The 10568-nt window shown below is 39.3% G+C and overlaps 1 protein-coding gene across 5 annotated transcripts in view; it reads right to left on the bottom strand.

Moving 5' to 3' along the window:
- CERT1 (ceramide transporter 1) overlaps positions 1-10568 on the bottom strand; it is a 142136-nt gene that overhangs the window by 114408 nt on the left and 17160 nt on the right. The gene's annotated exons all lie outside the window — the stretch shown is intronic.

Genomic DNA, 10568 nt, shown 5'->3' with positions numbered 1-10568 from the left:
AAAAAACTAACAAGCCCATTCAAAAGTGGGCAAAGGATATGAACAGATACTTTACAAAAGAAGACATACATGAGGCCAACAAATATATGAAAAAGTGCTCATCATCACTGGTCATCAGAAAAATGCAAATCAAAATTACATTGAGATACCATCTCACGCCAGTTAGAGTGGCAATCATTAAAAAATCTGGAGACAACAGATGCTGGAGAGGATGTGGTGAAATAGGAACACTTTTACACTGTTGGTGGGAGTGTAAATTAGTTTAACCATTGTGGAAGACAGTGTGGCAATTCCTCAAGGACCTAGAAATAGAAATTCCATTTGACCCAGCAATCCCATTACTGGGTATATATCCAAAGGATTATAAATCGTTCTACTATAAGGACACATGCACATGAATGTTCATTGCAGCACTGTTTACAATAGCAAAGACCTGGAACCAAGCCAAATGCCCATTGACAATACACTGGACAGGGAAAATGTGGCACATATACACCATGGAATGTTATGCAGCCATCAAAAACGATGAGTTTGGGTCCTTTGTAGGGACATGGATGAACCTGGAAACCATCATTCTCAGCAAACTGACAGAAGAGCAGAAGATCAAACACTGCATGTTCTCACTCATAGGTGGGTGTTAAACAATGAGAACACATGGACACAGGGAGGGGAGCACTACACACTGGGGTCAGTTGGGGGGAAACAGGGGAGGGACGGTGGGGGGTGGGGAGTTGGGGAGAGATAGCAAGGGGAGAGATGCCAGATGTATGTGAGGGGGAGGAAGGCAGCAAATCACACTGCTACATGTGTAGCTATGCAACAATCTTGCATGTTCTTCACATGTACCCCAAAACCTAAAATGCAATTAAAAAAAAAAAAAAGAAGACCACAAAATAATCAGAAAACAAATAACAAAATGGCATAAGTCCTTGCTTATTAATAACAATATGAATGTATATGGATTAAACTCTCCAATCAAAAAACAGAGTGACTGAATGGATTAAAAAAAAAAAAAGCAGCACCCAATGATCTGTTGCCTACAAGAAATACATGTCATCTATAAAGACACAGACTGAAAATAAAATAATGGAAAAAGATATTCCATGCCAATGGAAAGCAAAAAGAAGCAGGACTAGCTATACTTATATCAGACATCATATATTTCAAGACAGAACCAACAAGAAGTATGGAAGGTTATCATATGATAAAGGGATTAATTAAGAAGGATATAACAATAGTAAATATATATATATGCAACCAACACTAGAGCAACCAGATATATAAAGCAAATATTAATAGAACTAAAGAGAGAGACAGACCATAATACAATAAATGGAGACTTTAACACCCCACTTTCAGCACTGGACAGATCATTCAGACAGAAAATCAAGAAACAAACATCAGATTTAATCTACACTATAGACCAAATGGACCCAAAAGATATTTACAGAACATGTTAATACAACAGTTGCAGAAGACATATACTCCTCAGTGCACATGGATCATTCTCAAGGATAGACCATATGTTAGGCCACAAGATAAATTTAAAAATTCAAAATAATTGAAATCGTATCAACCTCCTTCTCTGACCACAGAGCAATAAAACTACAATTCAATAACAAGAGAAACTTGGAAATAAACAATATGCTCCAAAATGACCAGTGGGTCAATGAAAAAATTAAGAAGAAAATAAAAAAAAATTGTTTAAACAAATGAAGATGGAAATACAATATACAATAACCTATAGAAGGCCAGGAATGGTGTCTCACACCTGTAATCCTAACATTTTGGGAGACCAATGCAGGTGGACTGCTTGAAGGCAGGAGTTTAAGACAAGCCTGAGCAATAAAGCAAGAGACTGTCTACGCAAAGAAAACTTAAAAAAAAAAGAAAAAAAAGGAAGAAAAAGGAGCCTATGGTATACAGTGAAAGTATTACTAAGAGTGACATTTTTATCAATAAGCATTTAGATAAAAAAAAAATGTAGAAAACATCCAAATAGACAGGCTAATGATGCATCTTAAAGAAAGAAAAAAGTAAACCAAACTCAAAATTAGTAGAAGAAATAATACAGATCAGAGCAGAGACAAATGAAATTGAAAACAAAAAAATATAAAAGATCAATGAAATAAAAGTTGTTTTTTTTTTGAAAAGATAAAATTGACAAATCTTTGATCAACAACCAAAGTAAAAAAGAGAAGACCCAAATAGATAAACTCAGAGATGAAAAAGGAGACATTATAACTGATACTGAAGAAATTCAAAGGATCATTAGAGGCCGCTATAAGCAAGCCAAGAACTGGAAAACCTAGAAGAAATGGATACATTGCTAGACACAAACAACGACCAATGCTGAACCAGGAAGAAATTAAAAACCTGAACAGATCAATAACAAGTAGTAAAACCAAAGCTGTAATAAAATGTCTCTCAGCAAAGAAAAGCCTGAGGCCCAATGGCTTCACTGTTGAACTTTACTGAACACTTAAGGAAGAACCAAATGAATCCTACTCAAACCATTGCGAAAAACAGAGCAGGAAACACTTCCAAACTCATTCTATGAGGCTAGTATTACCCTGACACCAAAACAGACAAAGATACACACACAAAAAAACTGCAAGCCAATATCCCTGGTGAACAGTGATATAAAAATCCTCAACAAAATACTATCAAACTGAATTCAACGAAATACTAAAAAGATAATTCATCATAACCATGTGGAATTTATCCCAGGGCAGCAAGGATGGTTCAACATATGCAAATCAACGTGATATATCATATCCACAGAATGAAGGACAAAAACCCTAAGATCATTTAAATTGATGTTGAAAAAGCTGATAAAATTCAATATACTTTCATGATAAAAACTCTCACAAAACTGGGCATAGAAAAATCATACATCAACACAATAAAAGTCACACACAAAAGACCCATAAGTACATAAATATAGTTAGATAGAATGAATAAAATCTAGTATTTGATAGCACAACAAAATGACTAGAGTGAACAATAATTTACTGTACACTTAAAAATAACTAAAAGCATAATTAGAACATTGATAACACAAAGAAATGATAAATGCTTGTGGTGGATGTTGCATTTACCCTGATGTGATTATTATACACTGTATGCCTATATCAGAATATCCCATCTACCCCATAAATATCTACTATGTACCCATAACATTTAAAAAAAATTCTTTCCAAGTGTTGTAAACAGCAAAAATAGTAATGGCAAAAAGCCAAAACTGACAAATGGGGTCTAATTAAAACTAAAGAGCTTCTGCGCAGCAAAAGAAACTATCATCAGAGTGAACATACAAGCTACAGAATGGCAGAAACTTTTTGCAATCTATCCATCTGACAAAGGGCTAATATCTAGAATCTACAAGTAACTTAAACAAATTGACAAGAAAAAAACAACCCCATCAAAAGGTGGGTGAAGGACGTAAACAGACACTTCTCAAAAGGAGACATTTATGTGGCCAACAAACATATGAAAAAAAGCTCATCATCACTAATCATTAGAGAAATGCAGATCAAAACTACAATGAGATACCATTTTACCCCAGTTAGAATGGCGATTAAAAAGTCAGGAAACAACAGATGCTGGAGAGGATGTGGAGAAATAGGAATGCTTCTACATTGTTGGTGGGAATGTAAATTAGTTCAACCATTGTGAAAGACTGTGTGGAGATTCTTCAAAGATCTAGAACTTGAAATACCATTTGACCCAGCAATCCCATTATTGGGTATATACCCAAAGGATTATAAATCATTCCACTGTAAAGCCACATGCACACGTATGTTTACTGTGGCACTGTTTACAGTAGCAAAGACTTGGAACCAACCCAAATGCCCATCAATGATTGACTGGATAAAGAAAATGTGGCACATATACACCATGAAATACTAAGCAGCCATAAAAAAAGAATGAGTTCATGTTCTTTGCAGGGACATGGATGAAGCTGGAAACTATCATTCTCAGCAAACTAACACAGGAAGAGAAAACCAAACACTGCATGTTCTCACTCATAAGTGGAAGGTGAACAATGAGAACATATGGGCACAGAGAGGGGAACATCATACAAAGAGGCTTCTTGGCCAGGGGAAAGGGGGAGGAAGGGGAGGAAGAACATTAGGAGAAATACCTAACGTAGATGACGGGTTGATGGGTGCAGCAAACCACCATGGCACATGTATACCTCTGTAACAAACCTGGACGTTCTGCAAATGTATCCCAGAACTTAAAGTATAATAAAAAAATTTTTTTTTCTTCAGACTCCTATAATATGAAAGAAAATCAGTGCTTCTTTGTCTGTTTTCCATTTTCAGTAATTTTTCTGATTCTTTTTACTTTCTTTCATTCTCTTGGTTGTTATCTATTCCTTCTTTTTTATTTTTTTCTTTTCTTTTTTTTTTTTTTCAGAGATGGGGTTTCACCATGTTGGCCAGGCTAGTCTCGAACTCCTGACCTCATGAATTCACCCACCTCGGCCTCTCAAAGTACGGGGATTACAGGCATGAGCCACCATGCCCAGCCATCTATTCCTTATTTAACATCTGCACAAATTTTCATTTGACTCTATTTTCAATATCTGGTATCTTATTTTCTTCATTTAAGATAACCTGTCATTTTCCTTCATCTCTTTGAGGACAATTCTTTTTTTTTTTTTTTTTTTTTTCATTTTTTTCCCTGCTTTTGCCCATTTTTGTTCTTGATTTTGAATTTCCGACTCAAGGTGCTTCTTCTTATCTTCAAACCCAAGTGTTGTATACTTTGAGTTCTATTTGGAGTATACACTAATAATTTTCTTGGGAGAGGACCCAAGATGGCCGAATAGGAACAGCTCAGGATTGCAGCTCCCAGTGAAAGCGCAGAGGGTGAGTGGATGCCGCATTTCCAGACCGATTTTTATTGCCCACAGACCAGGAGATTCCCAGGTGGAGGAGCCCCACGGACAGCCAGCATGGCTGTTTTGGCCAGAACGGCTGTTTTGGCTGGCATGGCTGCTTTCCCAGCGCCCTGGCGCGGCAGTTCTCCATACAAAATACACTGGTCCAGGTGCCCTTTTAGCTGGCGACTGGAGACCCAAGAAGGCAGATCGCCCATTCATCTGATTTAAAAAGTAACTGAAACAGGTAGCCAGGCCAGGAGATTCCTGGGCAAAAAAACCGCCAAGAATCTCAGTGCCGCTGTTTCAGCCGGCGCCGCAGCAAAAGGGGAAATCACACAGATCCCAGCGCCTTTTCAATAGGCGACTGGAACACATGGAAGAGACTTGACCAAATAAAAAAAAAAAAAACAGACTCTGAGTCAGGTAGTCAGGTGATCAGGCTCGGCTAAACCCACCCCCACAAAAACAAAACAAAACAAAACAGCAATTGAAAACGCTCTGGGTTGAGTGTTTCACAGCAAGCACAGCTGAACCCAGGATGGTCCAGCTCTGTGGTGGAGGGGCGTACGCCATTACCGAGACACTCCACAACTACGGAGGTAGTCCGCCATCGCTGAAGCAGCCCGCCGTTGCCGAGGCAACCTGCCATTACAGAGAGAATCCGCCATTACAGAGGTGGGCCGCCATTGCCGAGACAGTTCTAACTACACCCATATAAACAGGACTGCAAGGAAGATCACAGGGCAGCTGGGCAGAGCCCGCACAGCTCAGCAAAGTCTCTGCAGGCAGATAGTGATTAGGCTGCCTCCTCGCTGGGCAGGACAGCCCTGAAAAAAAAAAAGGCAGCAGCACACGGAAACTCACAAAATAAGCCCTAACTCCCTAACAAAGAACCGGGGGGGGAAAAAAAAAAAAAAAAAAAAAAGAGTTTATAAGTTCTGCTGCAGCAGACCTAAATGTACCTGCCCAGCAACTCTAAATGAACAACGGAGCAAACGGCTCAGCACTTGAGCTCCAATAAAGGACAGACTGTCTCCTCAAGCAGCTCCCTGACCCCCATATGTCCAAAGAGTCACCTCATCAAGGAGAGCTCAGACTGACATCTGACGGGTATCCTTCTGGGACAAAGATAGCAGAAGAAGAAACTGACAGCAACCTTTACTGTTCTGCAGCTGCTGCAGGTGATCCCCAGGCAAGCAGGGCCTGGAGTGGACCTCAGCAGTCCTACACCAGAGAGGCCAGACTGTTAGAAGGAAAACTAAGAAACAGAAATAACTTCATCATCCACAAACTGGAAGTTCACCCAGAGATCCAGTCCGAAAGTCAGCAACTACAAAGACAACAGGTGGATAAATCCACAAATATGGGAAGAAATCAGCGCAAAAAGGATGAAAACACCCGAAAGCAGAACACCTCTCCTCCTACAAGGGATCACAACTCCTCACCAGCAAGGGAACAGGGCTGGATGCAGAATGAGTGTGATGAAATGACAGAATCAGACTTCAGAAGGTGGGTAATAAGAAACTTCTGTGAGCTAAAAGAACATGTTCTAACCCAATGCAAAGAAACTAAGAACCTTGAAAAAAGATTTGACGAAATGCTAACAAGCATGGAAAACATAGAGAGGAATATAAGTGAATTGATGAAGCTGAAAAACACAACACGAGAACTTCATGAAGCATGCACAAGTTTCAACAGCCAAATTAAACAAGCAGAAGAAAGGATATCAGAAGTCGAAGATCAACTCAATGAAATAAATGAGAAGGCAAGAATAGAGAAAAAAGGGTAAAAAGGAATGAACAAAGTCTCCAAGAAATGTGGGACTATGTGAAAAGACCTAATCTACGTTCGATAGGTGTACCTGAATGTGACAAAGAGAATGAATCCAAACTGGAAAATATTCTTCAGGATACTATCCAAGAAAACTTCCCCAACCTAGCAAGGCAGGCCAATATTCAAGTCCACGAAATACAGAGAACACCACAAAGATATTCCTCAAGAAGAGTAACCCCAAAGCACATAATTGTCAGATTCACCAGGGTTGAAATGAAGGAGAAAATGCTAAAGGCAGCCAGAGAGAAAGGTCAGATTACCCACAAAGGGAAGCCCATCAGATTCACAGCAGATCTCTCAGCAGAAACCCTACAAGCCAGAAGAGAGTGGGGGCCAACATTCAACATCCTTAAAGAAAAAAACTTTCAATCCAGAATCTCATATCCAGCCAAATTAAGCTTCACAAGTGAAGGAAAAATAAAATCCTTTGCGAACAAGCAAGTACTCAGAGATTTCATCACCACCAGGCCTGCTTTACAAGAGCTCCTGAAAGAGGCCCTACACATATAAAGGAACAACCAGTACCAGCCACTCCAAAAACATACCAAATGGTACACAGCATCAACACAATCAAGAATCTGCATCAACTAACGGGCAAAACAGCCAGCTAGCATCAAAATGGCAGGATCAAATTCACACATAACAATATGAACCCTAAATGTAAATGGACTAAATGCCCCAATCAAAAGACACAGACTGGCAAATTGGATAAAAAGCCAAAACCCATTGGTGTGCTGTATCCAGGAAACTCATCTCACATGCAAGGATACACAAAGGCTCAAAATAAAGGGATGGAGGAAGATTTACCAACCTAATGGAGAGCAAAAAAAAGCAGGAGTTGCAATTCTCGTCTATGACAAAATAGACTTTAAAGGAACAAAGATCAAAAGAGACAAAGAAGGACATTACATAATGGTAAAAGGATCAATGCAACAAGAAGAGCTAACGATCCTAAATATATATGCACCCAATACAGGAGCACCCAGATACATAAGGCAAGTTCTTAATGACTTACAAAGAGACTTAGGCTCCCACACAGTAATAGTGGGAGACTTTTATACCCCGTTGTCAATATTAGACAGATCAACCAGACAGAAAATTAACAAGGATATCCAGGACTTCAACTCAGACCAGGACCAACAAACCTAATAGACATTTACAGAACTCTCCACCCCAAATCCACAGAATATACATTCTTCTCAGCACCACATCACAGCTACTCTAAAACTGACCACATAATTGGAAGCAAATCACTCCTCAGCAAATGCAAAAGAATGGAAATCGTAACAAACAGTCTCTTAGACCACAGTGCAATCAAGTTAGAACTCAGAATGCAGAAACGAACTCAGAACCACACAGCTTCATGGAAACTGAACAACTGGCTCTTGAATGTTGAGTTGATAAACAATGAAATGAAGGCAGAAATAAAGATGTTCTTCGAAACCAATGAGAACAAAGACACAACATACCAGAATCTCTGGGACACATTTAAAGCAGTCTCTAGAGGAAAATATATAGCAATAAGTGCCCACATGAGAAGCAAGGAGATCGAAAATTGACACCCTGTCGTCAAAATTGAAAGAGCTAGAGGAGCAAGATCAAAAAAACTCAAAACCTAGCAGAAGACATGAAATAACTAATATCAGAGCAGAACTGAAGGAGATAGAAACACAAAAAGCCCTTCAAAAAAATCAATAAATCCAGGAGCTGGTTTTTCGAAAAGATCAACAAAATAGACAGAACACTAGCCAGATTAATAAAAAAGAAAAGAGAGAATAACCTAATCAATGTAATTATCAATGGTGATATCAATGTGGATATTACCACAGATTCCACAAAAATTGAAACCATCATCAGAGATTATTACAAACAACTATATGCACACAAACTAGTAAACTTGGAAGAAATGGATAAATTCCTGGAGACTTGCATCCTCCCAAGCCTAAACCAGGAATAAGTCGAAACCCTGAATAGACCAATAACAAGGGCTGAAGTTGAGGCAGCAATTAAGAGCCTACCACTCAAAAAAAGCCCATGTCCAGATGGGTTCACAGCCGAATTCTACCGGACATACAAAGAGGAGCTGGTACCATTCCTTCTGAAAATATTCCAAATAATCCAAAATGAGGGAGTCCTTCCCAAATCATTTTATGAGACCAACATCATCCTGATACCAAAACCTGGCAGAGACTCAACAAGAAAAGAAAACTTCAGGCCAATATCCATGATGAACATAGATGCAAAAATCTTCAATAAAATATTGGTAAGCCGATTACAACAGCACATCAAAAAGCTTATTCACCATGATCAAGTAGGCTTCATCCCGGGGATGCAAGGCTGGTTCAACATACGCAAGCCTATAAACGTAATCCACCACATAAACAGAACCAAAGACAAAAACCACATGATTATCTCAACTGATGTAGAGAAGGCCTTTGACAAAATTCAACAGCCCTTTATGCTAAAAACCCTCAATAAACTAGGTATTGACGGAACGTATCTCAAAATAATAAAAGCTATTTACAACAAATCAACAGCCAATATGATACTGAATGAGCAAAAACTGGAAGCATTCCCTTTGAAATCTGGCACTAGACAAGGATGCCCTGTCCCACCACCTCTATTCAATATAGTACTGGAAGTTCTAGCCAGAGTAATCAGGCAAGAAAAATAAAGGGTATTCAAATAGGAATGGAGGAAGTCAAATTGTCTCTATTTGCAGACGACATGATTGCATAGGTAGAAGACCCCATCGTCTCAGCCCAAAATCTCCTGAAAATGATAAGCAACTTTAGCAAAGTCTCAGGATACAAAATCAATGTGCAAAAATCACGTGCATTCCTATACACCAATAACAGACTTAAAGAGAGCCAAATCAAGAATGAACTGCCATTCACAAATGCTACAAAGAGAATAAAATACCTAGGAATACAACTAACAAGGAATGTAAAGAACCTCTTCAAGGAGAACTGCAAACCACTGCTCAACGAAATAAGAGAGGACACAAATAGATGGAGAAACATTCCATGTTCATGGTTAGGAAGAATCAATATTGTGAAAATGGCCATAATGCCCAAAGTCATTTACAGATTCAACACTATCCCCATCAAGCTACCAATGACCTTCTTCAAAGAACTGGAAAAAAACACCTTAAACTTCATATGGAACCAAAAGAGAGCTCGCATAGCCAAGTCAATTCTAAGCAAAAAGAACAAAGCGGGAGGCATCACAGTACCGGACTTCAAACTATACTACAAGGCTACAGTAATCAAAACAGCATGGTACTGGTACCAAAACAGAAATATAGACGAATGGAACAGAAGAGAGACCTCAGAGGCAACACAACATATCTACAACCATCTGATCTTTGACAAACCTGACAAAAATAAGCAATGGGGAAAGGAGTCCCTGTTTAATAAATGGTGTTGGGAAAACTGGCTAGCCATGTGCAAAAAGCAGAAACTAGATTCCTTCCTGACACCTTACACTAAAATTAACTCCAGATGGATTAAAGACTTAAACATGGGCCAGGCGCGGTGGCTCACGCCTGTAATCCCAGCACTTTGGGAGGCCGAAGCGGGTGGATCACGAGGTCAAGAGATCGAGACCATCCTGGTCAACATGGTGAAACCCCGTCTCTATTAAAAATACAAAAAATTAGCTGGGTATGGTGGTGCGTGCCTGTAATCCCAGCTACTCAGGAGGCTGAGGCAGGAGAATTGCCTGAACCCAGGAGGCGGAGGTTGCGGTGAGCCGAGATTGCGCCATTGCACTCCAGCCTGGGTAACGTGAGTGAAACTCCGTCTCGGGGGGAAAAAAAAAAAAAAAAAAAAAGACTTAA

Source organism: Sapajus apella, unplaced genomic scaffold (genome assembly GCF_009761245.1).
Source record: "Sapajus apella isolate SASKATOON/1434 unplaced genomic scaffold, GSC_monkey_1.0 scaffold1, whole genome shotgun sequence".
Classification (NCBI taxonomy): domain Eukaryota; kingdom Metazoa; phylum Chordata; class Mammalia; order Primates; family Cebidae; genus Sapajus; species Sapajus apella.
This window is presented reverse-complemented; position numbering and strand designations above follow the sequence as displayed.